At 36.9% G+C, this 17,320-nt stretch overlaps 1 protein-coding gene across 2 annotated transcripts in view; it reads right to left on the reverse strand.

Annotated features, from left to right (window-relative positions):
• Positions 1 to 17,320, reverse strand: part of PCDH11X (protocadherin 11 X-linked) — a 965,230-nt gene that overhangs the window by 588,353 nt on the left and 359,557 nt on the right. The window lies entirely within an intron of this gene.

A 17,320-nucleotide genomic window follows, 5' to 3' on the forward strand; every position in this document is an offset into this window, starting at 1 on the left:
AAGAGACCCACCTCAAAACAAGGGACATATACAGACTGAAAGTGAAGGGCTGGAAAAAGATATTCCACGCAATTAGAGACCAAAAGAAAGCAGGAGTAGCAATACTCTTATCAGATAAAGTAGACTTTAAAGCAAAGGCTGTGGAAAGAGACAAAGAAGGCTACTATATAATGATCAAAGGATCAATCCAAGAAGAAGATATAACAATTATAAATATATATGCACCCACCATAAGAGCTTCCCTGGTGGCTCAGAGGTTAAAGCGCCTCACTGCAATGCAGGAGACATGGGTTCAATCCCTGGGTCGGGAAGATCCCCTGGAGAAGGAAATGGCAACCCACTCCAGTACTCTTGCCTGGAGAATCTCATGGACAGAGGAGCTTGTTGGGCTACAGTCCACAGGGTCACAAAGAGTCGGACACGACTGAGCAACTTCACTTTCACTTTCAACATAAGAGCACCACAATATGTAAGACAAATGCTAAAAAGTATGAAAGGGGAAATTAACAATAACACAATATATAGTGGGAGATTTTAATACCCCACTCACACCTATGGATAGATCAACTAAATAGAAAATTAACAAGGAAACACAAACTTTAGATGATACAATAGACTAGTTAGACCTAATTGATATCTATAGGACATTTCATCCCAAAACAATCAATTTCAACTTTTTCTCAAGTGCACATGGAACCTTCTCCAGGATAGATCACATCCTGGGCCATAAATCTAGCCTTGGTAAATTCAAAAAGCTTGAAATCATTCCAAGCATCTTTTCTGACCACAATGCAATAAGAATAGATCACAATTACAGGAGAAAAACTTTAAAATTTCAACATATGGAGGCTGCACAACACGCTGCTGAATAACCAACACATCACTGAAGAAATCAAAAAAGAAATCAAAATATGCATAGAAACGAATGAAAATGAAAACACAACCCAAAACTTATGGGACACTGTAAAAGCAGTGCTAAGGGGAACATTTGTAGCAATACAGACATACCTCAAGAAACAAGAAAAAAGTTAGATAAATAACCTAACTCTACACCTAAAGTAACTAGAAAAGGAAGAAATGAGGAACCCCAGGGTTAGCAGAAGGAAAGAAATCTTAAAAATCAAGGCAGAAATAAATGCAAAAGAAACAAAAGAGACCATAGCAAAAATCAACAAAGCCAAAAGCTGGTTATTTGCAAGGATAAATAAAATTGACAAACCATTAGCCAGACTCATCAAGAAACAAAGGGAGAAGGATCAAATGAACAAAATTAGAAATGAAAATGGAGAGATCACAACAGACAGCGCAGAAATACAAAGGGTCATAAGTAACTGCTATAAGCAACCATATGTCAACAAATGGACAACTTGGAAGAAATGGACCGATTCTTAGAAAAGTATAACTTTCCAAAACTGAACCAGGAAGAAATAGAAGATCTTAACAGACCTATCACAAGCATAGAAATCGAAACTGTAATCAGAAATCTTCCAACAAACAAAAACCTAGTACCAGACGGCTTCACAGCTGAATTCTACCAAAAATTTAGAGAAGAGCTAACAGCTATCCTACTCAAACTCTTCTAGAAAATTGTAGAGGAAAGTAAATTGCCAAACTCATTCTATGAGGCCACCACCCTAATATCAAAAATAATACGAGAATGAAGTATGCCAGAAAGAAAAATACCAATACAGTGTACTAACGCCTATATGTGGAATTTAGAAAGATGGTAACGATAACCCTATATGTAAGGCAGCAAAAGAGACACAGATGTACATAACAGTCTTTTGGTGTCTGTGGGAGAAGGTGAAGGTGCAATGATCTTAAAGAATAGGATTGAAACATGTATATTATCATATGTGAAACAGATTGCCAGTCCAGGTTCGATGCATGAGAGGTGTTCAGGGCTGGTGCACTGGGATGACCCAGAGGGATGGGATGGGGAGGGGTGTGGGAGGGGCTTTCAGGATGGGGAGCACATGTAAACCCATGGTTAATTCATATCAATGTATGGCAAATACATTAGAATATTGTAAAGTAATTAGCCTCTAATTAAAATAAACAAATTTATATTTATAAAAATAAATAAAAAGATAAGTGACTTCGCACATGTGAATAAAACAGAGACAACATATATCAATATAATTCTGAAACATCCTACAAAATACTAATGATCTTAATCTAAACTATAAAATTAATATAAAATGTATATTTAATAATTTATAAAAATATGTCATATTTTCTCAAACTTTTAAAATATGTCAAATGAAGGAAGAAAAAAATGGAAATTAGGAAAAGTAGAGTGGAGAGAGTAAGTTGCACAGAATTTCAAATTCATATATGTGTATGTGTATGAAAAAGTTTAGGGAAACTTTTGAAATAAAGATTGGAAGCATCCTATACAAGGCTGTCAAGATTTAAAAATTAAAGGACAGTAAGTAAGGATGTCACATGATCTAGTAAATTCACTGCAAAAAAAATACAAGTTATTTGGCAAATGGATTAAGTATTTTAAATGTGTTGTACGTGGGCATGCCTTGCGTATCTGTGTGTGGGTGTGAAATTCACAGAACTTTTGCCCAGGTTCTTCAGTTAAATGCTAAAACTATGAAATACTTTAGTTGTCAGATTGTGCTCTAGTTATTTCAGTCATTATAATAGACTCATTTACTCCCTATCTCTGTCTGCACTTGACCTACAAAGAACTGAGCCACTTGATTTTCAGAAGCACTTTTATACATGGCCATAGTAAGACAGTGATGTTTTAGAGTTATCTGATGAGTTTGAGACAATCTCTACAAAGTATTCAGCTACATTTATACATTTAGTTATTATCATAACATTTTATAAACCATGTACATTTACCTTGTCTGATAAGATGTACCCAAACAAGTCCGCATATAGAACAATATTAGGCAATGATGCAGAACTTTATGTAGTGAATAGTCACATCTTAAAACTTACCCATAGTATTAGGACACGTGGAATATTCAAATTATAGGTGGCTAGAAACATATTCTTAAATATATAGCTATTTTTCAATATCAACTTTGTTGATTTTGTTTGAATACCTGTCTCTATTCTAACTTGGTTTCCCAGAATACTACTTAATGAATGCATTGTATCAATAAAATATTACAGTCAAAGTTATTTTTTATTTTATTTTATTTATTTATTTTTTGATATTATACATGTTTCAATGCCATTCTCCCAAATCATCCCACTCTCTCCCTCTCCCACAGAGTCTAAAAGACTGTTCTATATATCTGTGTCTCTTTTGTTGTCTCACATACAGGGTTATCATTACCATCTTTCTAAATTCCGTATATATGTGTTAGTATACTGTATTGGTGTTTTTCTTTCTGGCTTATTACACACTGTATAATCGGCTCCAGTTTCATCCACTTCATTAGAATTGCTTCAAATATATTCTTTTTAATGGCTGAGTAATACTCCATTGTGTGTAGGTACCACAACTTTCTTATAATTTCCCCTTTCATACTTGTTAGCATTTGTCTTACAGATGGCGGTGCTCCTATGTTGGGTGCATATATATTTATAATTGTTATATCTTCTTCTTGGACTGATCCTTTGATCATTATGTAGTGTCCTTCTTTGTCTCTTTTCACAGCCTTTGTTTTAAAGTCTATTTTATTTGTTTTTTTTTTTTTAGTTTTTTATTTTTTAAATTTTAAAATCTTTAATTCTTACATGCGTTCCCAAACATGAACCCCCCTCCCACCTCCTTCCCCACAACATCTCTCTGGGTCATCCCCATGCACCAGCCCCAAGCATGCTGTATCCTGCATCAGACATAGACTGGCGATTCAATTCTTACATGATAGTATACATGTTAGAATGCCATTCTCCCAAATCATCCCACCCTCTCCCTCTCCCTCTGAGTCCAAAAGTCCATTATACACATCTGTGTCTTTTTTCCTGTCTTGCATACAGGGTCGTCATTGCCATCTTCCTAAATTCCATATATATGTGTTAGTATATTGTATTGGTGTTTTTCTTTCTGGCTTACTTCACTCTGTATAATTGGCTCCAGTTTCATCCATCTCATCAGAACTGATTCAAATGAATTCTTTTTAATGGCTGAGTAATACTCCATTGTGTATATGTACCACAGCTTTCTTATCCATTCATCTGCTGATGGACATCTAGGTTGTTTCCATGTCCTGGCTATTATAAACAGTGCTGCGATGAACATTGAGGTACATGTGTCTCTTTCAATTCTGGTTTCCTCGGTGTGTATGCCCAGCAGTGGAATTGCTGGGTCATAAGGTAGTTCTATTTGTAATTTTTTGAGCAAAAATGGCAAAGTTATTTTTTAAAATGCTAATAGGTTTAACTAAAGCACATGGATTCATTTAAACTATAAAATGGTAATGCAATTGATGTGAGGAAGAAAATGGTATTTGAAAGCCAACATTGGACTTAAACGATCTTTTTGTTGCATCAACTATCTTACAAACAATATGAAATTTAAAATGTGAAGGGAAAAATTTCATTGTTAATATAGGCTATATCCTTATTTTTTAAAATCAAAACTGTCTTTGCCTGGCTTAAATTAAGATGTGATCATCTCTTAACAGCATTCCCTTGTTTTGCTTTTATGTTTTCAATAAACTAAGTAATTTGTCACGTCCCACTTTATACCTACTGATCCAGCAATCCATCAAGATATGGTCCCATATTAACATGGCTTGCTAATTTGCAATGCTAACACTCTGGTAAATGGCATAAACAATGAAAAATTGAATCTCAAGTTAAAAAATCTATGCAGTATTCAATACCATTGTTTACCAGTAATATGCCCTGCCATTCATATCAAATTTCAATTAATTTAATTCACTCATGTGAGAAAAATGCTAAGGAAACAAGTTAAATCAAGTTAAGGTATTTTTCTACTCTCCACCTGTTTCCCTTCCTTTAATAATAACTATAAGCATTCTATAGATGCATGGCATCTTATCCAGAAACAAATGAAACAGAATGATGATGTTTGATTTCTGCCCCCTCGAAAAAGGAAGACAGAGTGATAATGAATAAAACCTATATTACAAACATGAGCTGTTCTTATTAGAGAAGGAAATGGCAACCCACTCCAACACTCTTGCCTGGGAAATACCATGGAGCCAGGTGGGTTACAGTCCTTAGGGTTGCAAAGAGTCAGACACAATTAGCAACTGAGCACAGAAGCATGGGCGATTCTTACAGTTCTGTTTACATACTCACCTATCTTTTCTCTGTAACTATAGAAGAAAAATACACATTTAATAGCATACCTTCATTTTGAAACGCTGCCGCCATGAGCCATGAACGACGCCTGCATTCTTGGAATTGGGAGGAGAGGAATTTGATCCGGGGCCAGTGATGGGGCTTGATTGCTCAGAGCTTGTGTGTAATAAACTTTTATTAAAGTATCAAAGAGATAGAGAAAGCTTCTGACATAGACATCAGAAGGAAACAGAAACAGTGCCCCGTTGCTAGTGTTTAGAAAAAAGTTATAGGCCTATTCTGTTCAGCTCAGTCGCTCAGTCATGTCCAACTCTTAGTGAACAATGGACTGCAGCATGCCAGGCCTCCCTGTCCATCACCAACTCCCGGAGTTTATTCAAAATCATGTCCATTGAGTCGGTGATGCCATCCAATCATCTCATCCTCTGTTGTCCCCTTCTCCTGGCGCCTTCAGTCTTTCCCAGTATTGGGGTCTTTTTCAAATGAGTCAGTTCTTCTCATCAGGTGGCCAAAGTATTGGAGTTTCACCTTCAACATCAGTCCATCCATGAATATTCAGGACTAATTTCCTTTAAGATGAACTGGTTGGATCTCCTTGCAGTCCAAGGGACTCTCAAGAGTCTTCTCCGATACTACAGTTCAAAAGCATCAATTCTTTGGTGTTCAGCTTTCTTTATAGTCCAACTCTCACATATATACATGACTACTGGAAAAACCAAAGCTTTGAATAGGTGGACCTTTGTTGGCAAAATAATGACTCTGCTTTTTAATATGCTATCTAGGTTGGTCATAGCTTCCCTTAAAATGAGTAAGCGTTTTTTGATTTCGTAACTGCAATCACCATCTGCAGTGATTTTAGAGCCCACAAAAATAAAGCCCCTCACTGTTTCCACTGTTTCCCCATCTATTTGCCATGAAGTGATGGGACTAGATGCCATGGTCTTCGTTTTCTGAATGTTCAGCTTTAAGCGAACTTTTTCACTCTCCTCTTTCACTTTTATCAAGAGGCTCTTTAGCTCTTCTTCACTTTATGTCATAAGGGTGGTGTCATCTGCATATCTGAGGTCATTGATATTTCTATCCCAGCAATCTTGATTCCAGCTTGTGCTTCATCCAGCCTCACATTTCACATGATATAATCTGCATGTAAGTTAAATAAGCAGGGTGACAATATGCATCATTGATGTATTCCGTTTCCTATTTGAAACCAGCTCCATGTCCAGTTCTAACTGTTGCTTCCTGATCTGCATACAGATTTCAAAAGACATAAATCAAGTGGTCTGGTATTCCCATCTCCTTCAGAATTTTCCACAGTTTACTGTGATCCACACAGTCAAAGGCTTTGGCATATTCAATAAAGCAGAAGTAGATTTTTTTGGAACTCTCTTGCTTTTTCAATGATCCAACAGATATTGGCAATTTGATCTCTGTTTCATCTGACTTTTCTAAATCTATCATGAATATCTGGAAGTTCACAGTTGGCCTGGAGCATTTTGAGTGTTATTTTACTAGCATGTGAGATGAGTGCATTTGTGCAGTTGCTTGAGCATTCTTTGACATTGCCCTTCTTTGGGATTGGAATGAAAACTGACCTCTTCCAGTCCTGCAGCCACTGCTGAGTTTTCCAAATTTGCTGGCATATTGAGTGCAGCACTTTCACAGCATCATCTATTAGGATTTGAAATAGCTCAACTGGAATTCCATCACCTCTACTAGCTTTGTTTGTAATGTTACTTCCTATGGCCCACTTGACTTCACATTCCAGGATGTCTGGCTCTAGGTGAGTGATCACACCGTCATGATTATCTGGGTCATTAAGAACTTTTTTGTACAGTTCTGTGTATTCTTGCCACCTCTTCTTAATATCTTCTGCTTCTGTTAGGTCCATACCACTTCTGTCCTTTATTCTGCCCATCTTTGCATGAAATGTTCCCTTGGTATCTCTAATTTTCTTGAAAAGATCTCTAGTCTTTCCCATTCTGTTGTTTTCCTCTATTTCCTTGCACTGATCACTGAGGAAGGCTTTCTTATCTCTCCTTGCTATTCTTTGGAACTCTGCATTCAAATGGGTATACTTTTCCTTTCTTCCTTTACCTTTTGCGTCTCTTCTATTCACTGTTAATTGTTAAGTCCTCCTCAGACAACCATTTTGCCTTTTTGCATTTCTTTTTCTTGGGGATGCTCTTGATCACTGCCTCAGGTACAATGTCACAAACCTCTGTCCATAGTTTTCAGGTACTCTGTCTATCAGATCTAATCCCTTGAATCTATTTGTCAATTCCACTGTATAATCGTAAGGTATTTGATTTAGATCATACCTGAAAGGTCTAGTGGTTTTTCCTAGTTTCTTCAATTTAACTCTATATTTAGCAATAAAGAGTGTGCGATATGAGCCACAGTCAGCTCCCAGTCTTGTTTTTGCTGATTATATAGAGCTTTTCCATCTTTGGCTGCAGAGAATATAATCAATCTGACTTCAGTATTGACCATCTTGTGATGTCCATGTGTAGAGTCTTCTCTTGTGCTATTGGAAGAGGATATTTGCTATGACCAGTGTGCTCTCTTGTTAAAACTCTATTAGCCTTTGCCCTGCTTCATTCCATACTCCAAGGCCAAATTTGCCTGTAACTCCAGGTGTTTCTTGACTTCCTACTTTTGCATTCCAGTCCCCTATACTGAAGAGGACATCTTTTATGGGTGTTAGTTCTAAAAGGTCTTGTACATCTTCAAGAACCATTCAACTTCAGCTACTTCAGCATTACTGGTTGGGGCATAGACTTCATTACTATTGAATGGTTTGTCTTGTAAAGGAATAGAGATCATTCAGTCATTTTTGAGATTGCATCTAAGTACTGCATTTCAGACTTTTTTTTAAATTAATATTAATAGTGCGCTGCTATTTAGAGAAAGGAAATATCTCAAAACTCAGAGAGTGACACCAGGCCCCTTACCCACAGCAGGCATTTTGAGATATCATTGGCACAAGCTGAGTAATCCAGGGCCATAAAACAGTTGACATGAATCTTGAAGAAAGGCAAATTTCCAAGTAAATGCATAGTTCATTAACATAGCTTAAAAAAAACATTTCCATAAGAAAAATGCATTGGTTATCTCAAGGTTTGAGAAAAGTTAAGTTTAGGTGGAGTCAGGTATTGTCATGCCAACACAGAATTTTAGAAGAAATCTCCTTTTAATTTTGTATAGAGAAGGGGAAAAATAAAAAAAAAATTCTGACACTTTTGGTTTATTTCCTCCTGCCAATTAAGAGAGAGAGGGAAAAAAAAAAAAAAAACCTGATACTTGCAGCCTATTTCCTCTGCTTGGGGACCCCTAAAGTACCAATTGGGGACCCCGTGTTATAGGACCCCTGCCTGTTACCCTCTCGATTTCATGTAAAATTTCTCGTGTACCTCTTTGATTGAATGCTAAGAGAGGAGATGAAACACAAGCTACGTATATATTAAAACTAATACTAAGCAAACATTTTTGGACAACCAGATGTTACAACACAGAGCTGATTGTGTTTATAAACTTTGTTCATGGGGGTTGAGGGGAGTATATATTCACAGGAAAACTAATTTTGGGGAAAAAAGGCCATTTGTTTTGCAAATTTAGTGTTAAGCTTTCTTTTATTTCTCAAGATGTTTGATTTTTCTTGACTGGGTGTTTCTTACACAAGAAAAAAGTTGTAAAAGGACCTTCACTTCAAGATTAGAAAAAAGTGTGGTAAAATCAGTCATTATTTTTGTTTTTATGTACTGTTTTATTTCATTTGCTGTTCTTGGGTGAACTATACAAGAGCTCAGAAAAACATATATTTTTTAGTGGGTTCCTCCTCAATAAAATCCATAACTAGTAAAGTCTCTTAGATATAACTTCAATTAAAAGTTGAAGACATGCTCAGTCGTGTCTGACTCTTTGTAACCCCATGAAATGTAGCATGCCCAGCTTCCCTGTCTATCACCAACTCTCAGAACTTGCTCAGATTTCTGTAAATTGAGGTGGTGATGCCATCCAACCTACCCATCCTCTGTTGTTCCCTTGTCCTCCTGCCTTCAATGGTTCCCAGCATCAGGGTCTTTTCCAATGAGTCAGCTCTTCACATCACGTAGCCAAAGTATTGGAGCTTCAGCTTCAGCGTCAGCATCAGTCCTTCCAATGAATATTCAGAACTGATCTCCTTTAGGATGGACTGGTTGGATTTTCTTGCAGTCCAAGGGACTCATAAGTCTTCTCCAGCACCATGGTTTGAAAGCATCGATTCTTTGACCTTCAGCCGTCTTTATGGTTCAACACTCACATCTGTACATGACTACTAGAAAAGCCATAGTTTTGACTATACGGACTTTTGTTGGCAAAGTGACATCTCTGCTTTTTAATATGCTGTCTATGTTGGTCATAAGTTTTCTTCCAAGGAGCAAGCGTCTTTTCATTTCATGGCTGCTGTCACCATCTGCAGTGATTTGGGAAACCAAGAAAATAAAATCTGTTACTGAAAAGTGAAAACAATTTTTCCCCTTCTATTTCCCATGAAATGATGGGACTGAATGCCAGGATCTTCGTTTTTTGAATGTTGAATTTTAAGCCAACTTTTTCACTTTTGTCTTTCATCTTCATCAAGCTGCTCCTCTTCACTTTCTGCCATTATAGTGGTATCATCTGCATATTTGAGGTTGTTGATATTTCTCCCAGAAATTTTTATTCTAGCTTGTAGTCTTCCAGCCTGGCATTTCACATGATGTACTCTGCATAAATATTAAATAAGCAGGGTGACAGTATACAGCCTTGACATACTTCTTTCCCAATTTTGAACCAGTTCATTGTTCCATGTATGATTCTAACTGTTGCTTCTGCATAGAGGTTTCTTAAGAGACAGGTAAGGTGGTCTGGCATTCCCATCTTTAAGAATTTTCCAGTTTGTTATGATTCACACAGTCAAAGGCTTTGACATAGTCAATGAAGTAGAAATATTTTTAGAATTCTCTTGCTTTTCTTATGATCCAGTGGATGCTGACAATTTGAACTCTGGTTCCTGTATTTTCTAAATCCAGCTTGTAAATCTGAAAGTTCTCAGATCACATACTGCTGAAGTCAAACTTGAAGCATTTTGAATAAAATCTTGCTAGCACCTGTTGAACATTCTTTGACATTGCCTTTCTTTGGGACTGGAATGAAAACTGACCTTTTCCAGTCTTGTGGTCACTGTTGAGTTTTCCAAATTTGTTGGCTTATTGAGTGCAACAATTTAACAGCATCATGTTTTAGAATTTGAAATAGCTCAACTGGAATTCCATCACCTCCCTTAGCTTTGTTTGTAGTGTCAGTCGAGTGTATACTCCTCGGTTCTGTCTCGTCACAACAAAGATTTGAAGTGATGGTAGCAATGCTTCCTAAGGCCCACTTGACTTCACACTATAGGATGTCTGGCTATAAGTGAGTGACAACACCATTGTGGCTTTTTGGGTCATTAAGACCTTTTCTGTATAATTCTTCTGTGTATTCTAGCCACCTTTTCTTAATCTTTTCTGCTTCTGTTAAGTTCTTGTCATTTCTGTCCTTTATTGTGCCTATCTCTGCATGAAATGTTCCTTGGTGTCACTTAAAGGTGAGCAAACTCTAACCATATGATATAGTGGTGGTAGTTTAGTTGCTAAGTCATATCTGACTCTTGCAACCCCATAGTGTATAGCCCACCAGGCTTCTCTGTCTATGAGATTTCCCAGGCAAAAATACTGGAGTAAGTTGCCATTTCCTTCTCCAGGGGATCTTCCCAACCCAGGGATGGAACCTGCATCTCCTGGCAGATTCTTTTACTGTTGAGCCACCAGGGAAGTTCAACATTATCTGTAGATAATCTTAATGTCAGGAGTTTTAAAAAGGGAAGAAAATGAGCTTAATTTTCATGAAAAATCATGATGTTAATTCACATCTACATTACCAATCAAAGAGGCAAAGTGTAAATACATTTTCTCTGTGTAAATACTTTTTCAAGGACATGTGCCCTGCTACTGCTATTAACAATTAGCCAAAACATTTGCATCCAAATTGAACGTTCTCCTTTTTTCAATCAAATTCAAATGTGTTGTGCATGTGTGAAAATCCTACAAAGAATGTTGGTGAAAAAATAAAGTTGATGGTAGTCCTCACCTTAAGATTTCTTGTTGCACACGATCAAAATTTGAATCTTGGTTGATTATTTTTGTATGTGAGTGATATTTAATACATTATGCAATGATTGGAGAAACTAATTAAATAGATTAACATTAAACTAAATATTTGGATCTGAGTAAAATACAACAAATTATCAGCCATTGCATATTGCAATTACATTGTATTCCTTTAATTTCATGGTTCTGATACAATAGAGACTTCTTTAAGTCAAGTCTAGTATAAAAACTAACAATTACAAATTGACAATCTAGGCTACTTCAAAATTCAGAGAGTATACTACATACCACATTTGATGCTGTATTTCCAATGCACATATTAAACGGTATTTCCGCCAAGTGCCTATGCTGCAACAATTTTATGAAGTTGAAAATAAATTCTGAGGCTAGAGTAAAACTGAAGGGGAGCATGCCAGTTTTTATTATAGGACATGTCATTAAAATAGTTTCACAAAATATTATGCTAAGTGAAATAAGCTAGAGACAGAAGACCATGTATTGTCTGATTACATTTATATGCAGCACTCAGAACAAGTAAATCTATAGAGACAGAAAGCAAATTAGTGGTGGTCCAAAGCTGGGTGGCAGAGGGAGGGATGATTGCTAATAGGTGATTCTAAAGTTAATTGTGACGATGTTTGCACAACTGTGCAAATATAATAAAACATTGAATTGTACACCAAATCTGAAAATTGTATACCATGTGATTTATATCTCAACAAATATGTTACCAAAAAAAGGACTTCATATACCTAAGCACTTAGATAAACATCTTATGAGATGTCTGTATACTTCATTGCCTGCTGGAACTAAGGGCAATATAATTTACAACCATTAAAGAAAATGAAGATCATGGCATCCTGTCCCATCACTTCATGGGAAATAGATGGGGAAACAGTGGAAACGGTGTCAGACTTTATTTTTGGGGGCTCCAAAATCACTGCAGATGGTGACTGCAGCCATGAAATTAAAAGACGCTTACTCCTTGGAAGAAAAGTTATGACCAACCTAGATAGTATATTCAAAAGCAGAGACATTACTTTGCCGACTAAGGTCCATCTAGTCAAGGCTATGGTTTTCCCTGTGGTCATGTATGGATGTGAGAGTTGGACTGTGAAGAAGGCTGAGCGCCAAAGAATTGATGCTTTTGAACGGTGGTGTTGGAGAAGACTCTTCAGAGTCCCTTGGACTTCAAGGAGATCCAACCAGTCCATTCTGAAGGAGATCAGCCCTGGGATTTCTTTGGAAGGAATGATGCTAAAGCTGAAACTCCAGTACTTTGGCCACCTCATGAGAAGCGTTGACTCATTGGAAAAAAACTCTGATGCTGGGAGGGATTGGGGACAGGAGGAGAAGGGGACGACCGAGGATGAGATGGCCGGAATGCGTTACGGACTCGATGGACGCGAGTCTGAGTGAACTCCGGGAGATGGTGATGGACAGGGAGGCCTGGCATGCTGCGATTCATGGGGTTGCAAAGAGTCGGACACGACTGAGCGACTGAAACGAACTGAACTGAACTGAACTGAACTGAAAGTCACTTGAAGTTGAATCTTTGCTACTGTAAACATTTTTTCAGCTTGAATTGCAAGCTTGCCAAGGTGACATTTTTAAAGGACAAATGAAAAGGTTTCCTTCATTCTACAGTTTAACAAAAATCAGTTTTTTCAATATACTTCATATTCATACATACATAAAAATATTGGCACACATATGTGTGTATACATAGCTGTCTGTGTACATATTTGCATATGGTATAAGAAGAATGTCTGGGAAATCCCGTGGACAGAGAAGCCTGTCGAGCTACCATACATGGGGTCGCAAAAGTGTCAGACATGATCTAGTGACAGAACAATGACAAGTATGTAAAATGACCAGCTGAGGGAAAGTTAGACCTATTACAAGATTTGTTTTCTTATTAGGAAGATAAACATGTTTAGGAAGAAAGAAAATAAAAACTACTCACCCTAGGCCTCCCACCAAGTTAGTAATACAGCAGATAACAAAGGGATCCTGATTTTATTTATTTTATTTTATTTTTTATTTTTTTAGGGATCTTGATTTTAAAAGGAGATAAGCTGATATCATTCCTCACTCAAAAACCACTGAAGGCTTTCTCATCTCATTCTTACTAAAACTCAAGGTCTTTAAAAATAGCCTGCAAGGCTCTACAATAGGGGTTTCAGTATGCAAACAGTTTTGTGAAGGGAAAGGTAGAAAATATTTCAGACTCTGACTCTACAGGGTGCTAAGCTGGTTTTAGAAAAGGTAAAGGAATCAGAGATCAAATTGCCACATCCCCTGGATCATCGAAAAAGCAAGAGAGTTCCAGAAAAACATCTATTTCTGCTTTATTGACTATGCCAGAGCCTTTGACTGTGTGGATCACAATAAACTGTGGAAAATTCTGAAAGAGTTGGGGATACCAGACCACCTGACCTACCACTTGAGGAACCTATATGCAGGTCAGGAAGCAACAGTTAGAACTGGACATAGAACAACAGACTGGTTCCAGATAGGAAAAGGGGTACGTCAAGGCTGTATATTGTCACCCTGCTTATTTAACTTACATGCAGAGTACATTATGAGAAACGCTAGGCTGGAAGAAGCACAATCTGGAATCAAGATTGCAAGGAGAAATATCAACATCCTCAGATATGCAGATGACACCACCCTTATGGCAGAAAGTGAAGAGGAACTAAAAAGCCTCTTGATGAAAGTGAAAGAGGAGAGTGAAAAAGTTGACTTAAAGCTCCACATTCAGAAAACTAAGATCATGGCATCTGGTCCCATCACTTCATGGGAAATAGATGGGGAAACAGTGTCAGACTTTATTTTTTTAGGCTCCAAAATCACTACAGATGGTGCTTGCAGCCATGAAATTAAAAGATGCTTACTCCTTGGAAGGAAAGTTATGACCAACCTAGACAGCATATTCAAAAGCAGAGACATTACTTTGCCAACAAAGATCCCTCTAGTCAAGGCTATGATTTTTCCAGTGACCATGTATGGATGTGAGAGTTGGACTGTGAAGAAAGCTGAGCACTGAAGAATTGATGCTTTTGAACTGTGGTGTTGGAGAAGACTCTTGAGAGTCCCTTGGACTGCAAGGAGATCCAACCAGTCCATCCTAAAGGAGAGCATCCCTGGGTGTTCGTTGGAAGGACTGATGCTTAAACTGAATGAAACTCAATACTTTGCCCACCTCATGCAAAGAGTTGACTCATTGGAAAAGACCCTGATGCTGACAGGGAATGAGGGCAGGAGGAGAAGGGGATGACAGAGGATGAGATGACTGGATGGCCTCACCGACTCGAAGGACATGAGTTTGAGTGAACTCCGGGAGTTGGTGTGGGACATGACTGAGCCTTTGAACTGAACTGAACTGAGCTGAAGGTGCATTTTGCAACTGCTCATTTCTGCTGTTGTGGGAAGAAAGCAGCCATAGGCTGCACATAAAATAATGAACATGACTGTTTCTCAATAAAACTTTATTTATGAAATTGAAATTTGAATTTCATACAATTTTTGCCTGGGAAGTAATATTATTTTTCTCAGATACTTTTTACCATTTAAAAACATAAAAATCATTCTAAACTCTTAGGCTGTCCAAAACCAGGCATAGTTTGCTGACTCTTGCTGTCTCTCCTGCCCTGTCTCCACTTCCTCTTCTCCTAGCTAGTTCTGCTCCAGAGAAGCTGATCTTCTTTCATCTACCTCATGCCTTTGTGATTTTGTTCCTTCTGCAAGGAACCAGCTTACCCCAGATCGTCACATGGTTTAGTCCCTCATCTCTTTCAAATCTTCGCTCAGTTGTGACATACAATATCCACAAGAAGTTTGACTCTTATTTCTTTGCTTTGCTAATCAGTAGTTCTTAAAAGCTGATGTGGGACTAATTAGCACTCTAGTGTCTTAATTTGAACACATAAGAAGACTTCTTTGCCATGTGCTTGTAATTTGTAAATGAAAACCAATTACTGACTGAATAATAACAATGAGCAACCTATCACCCCCTCCCAAGTATTTTTGTTTAGAGCTAGTGACATTTTTGCTTATGTCATCTTCAAATTACAGTATGTGTGTTCTTGGCTCTATTATTTCTTTCTCATTACCAAAAACTGAAAGCTCAGATTTTCTTCACCAAAAATATAATTTTCATTCCAATTACTGTACTCAGAAGGCAAATTCTCCAATTGATTTCATGTATTCCACCACACCGACACACACACACAAACGTGCGCACATGCTCATACACATATACACATCGTAATCACAGAACTACAATCTGAGTTACTTGCAAAGAAAATTCAGGCTTTTCACACAGGACCTTTTACTGAACAAAAGCATCATGGCCCATTTAGTAAAAAGCACTGGGCTTCTCTGGTGGCTCAGAGGGTAAAGCATCTGCCTGCAATGTGGGAGACCCGGGTTCGATCCCTGGGTCAGGAAGATCCCCAGAGAAAGCAATGGCACCCCACTCCAGTACTCTTGCCTGGAGAATCCCATGGATGGAGGAGCCTGTTAGGCTACAGTCCACGGGGTCTCAAAGAGTTGGACACGACTGAGAAACTTCACTTTCAATTTCACTGTTATTATACTTGAAGAAATTATTCATTCTTGGATAGGATATTCATTGAATGGAAATATCACACTTAATTTAAGCTATCATTGTGACAAATTGGATGTGATGAGACAATGATTGATTCTAATCTCCCTTTTAGTTAAGCTACATTGACGTGAGGGACAGACACAGGATAATAATAAACTCTGGACTCAGAGAAGACCCATAATAAAATTGCATTATAAAATACATTAAATATGCTGTCTTGTTAGTTCATAGTAAAATGAAGAACAAAAATCCAAATAGACAACCATCTTTTGAAAGTATGGAAACACTCTCACATATCTTAGTTTTATTTTCAAATGTTTGTTACTTTGTAACATCTCTTTGTAACATCTAAAACAAAGATATGTTTCTGAGAAAACATTTTTTTTTTTGAGGGCTGTTTTTCTGAAACATACTGTCATAGCAATCAGCTTTATTATGAGGGATGTATAATCTGTTCCAGAATGTGTATTCTGATCCCCTCTGAAAGAGTCTGTCCATCTATCTGTATAGGTCATATACACTGTCCTTATATTCTAATGTATATGATTTTTGATAAAACTGTATTTATCAAAATAAACAGCCAAAAATATTACATCTTCCTATAATACAAGGTATCCATGAAACTTTCAAAATACATTTTCAAAAGTATTTGAACTTTATTAAGATTAATGTGAACAAAACTTTTGGACGTGATAGTTGCAAAATACAATCATTCACAAACTGTAGAGAAAGTTGTAACTAGTCAATGTAATAGTATTAGACAACCTTGTAAGCTAATTACTATGATTTTAAAAGTAAAAACATCTACTCAGTATGATTATATTCTCTTTATATATAAATTAGTGTACAGTGTCATTAATTGGGGGATAATTTTACATGGAAATGAAAAAAAGCAAAGTGCTTTCCTTTTAAGAAATCCTCAAAAAAAACATAAATCAGGAACATTGAATTTGTATTGTTTTGTTTCTAAATATGAACTTGATGACATTTTTAAGTGTTAAGAAATGTCAGATTTTTAAATTATTAATTGAAAAACATGAATTCTTAATTCAAATGAAGTTTACTTTTCCTATTAATACTTTAGATTAGATCAAACTGTGAGTAAAGTTGCACATGAAAAAAAAATTAAAATTATTTCATGTCGCAGTAGGTTATTTTCTCATCAGACTGAAGAGGAAGTTTCTAACTTTTGCTGTGTCTCATGTAAGTAAATCCCCTTAATCTTTATTTATCTATTTATTTGTCTAGATTTAACATTCAAATCCATAAAAATTTTAGTCTGACCTTAAGACTTTGA

The sequence above is a fragment of the Ovis canadensis genome, chromosome X, assembly GCF_042477335.2.
Source record: "Ovis canadensis isolate MfBH-ARS-UI-01 breed Bighorn chromosome X, ARS-UI_OviCan_v2, whole genome shotgun sequence".
Lineage (NCBI taxonomy): Eukaryota > Metazoa > Chordata > Mammalia > Artiodactyla > Bovidae > Ovis > Ovis canadensis.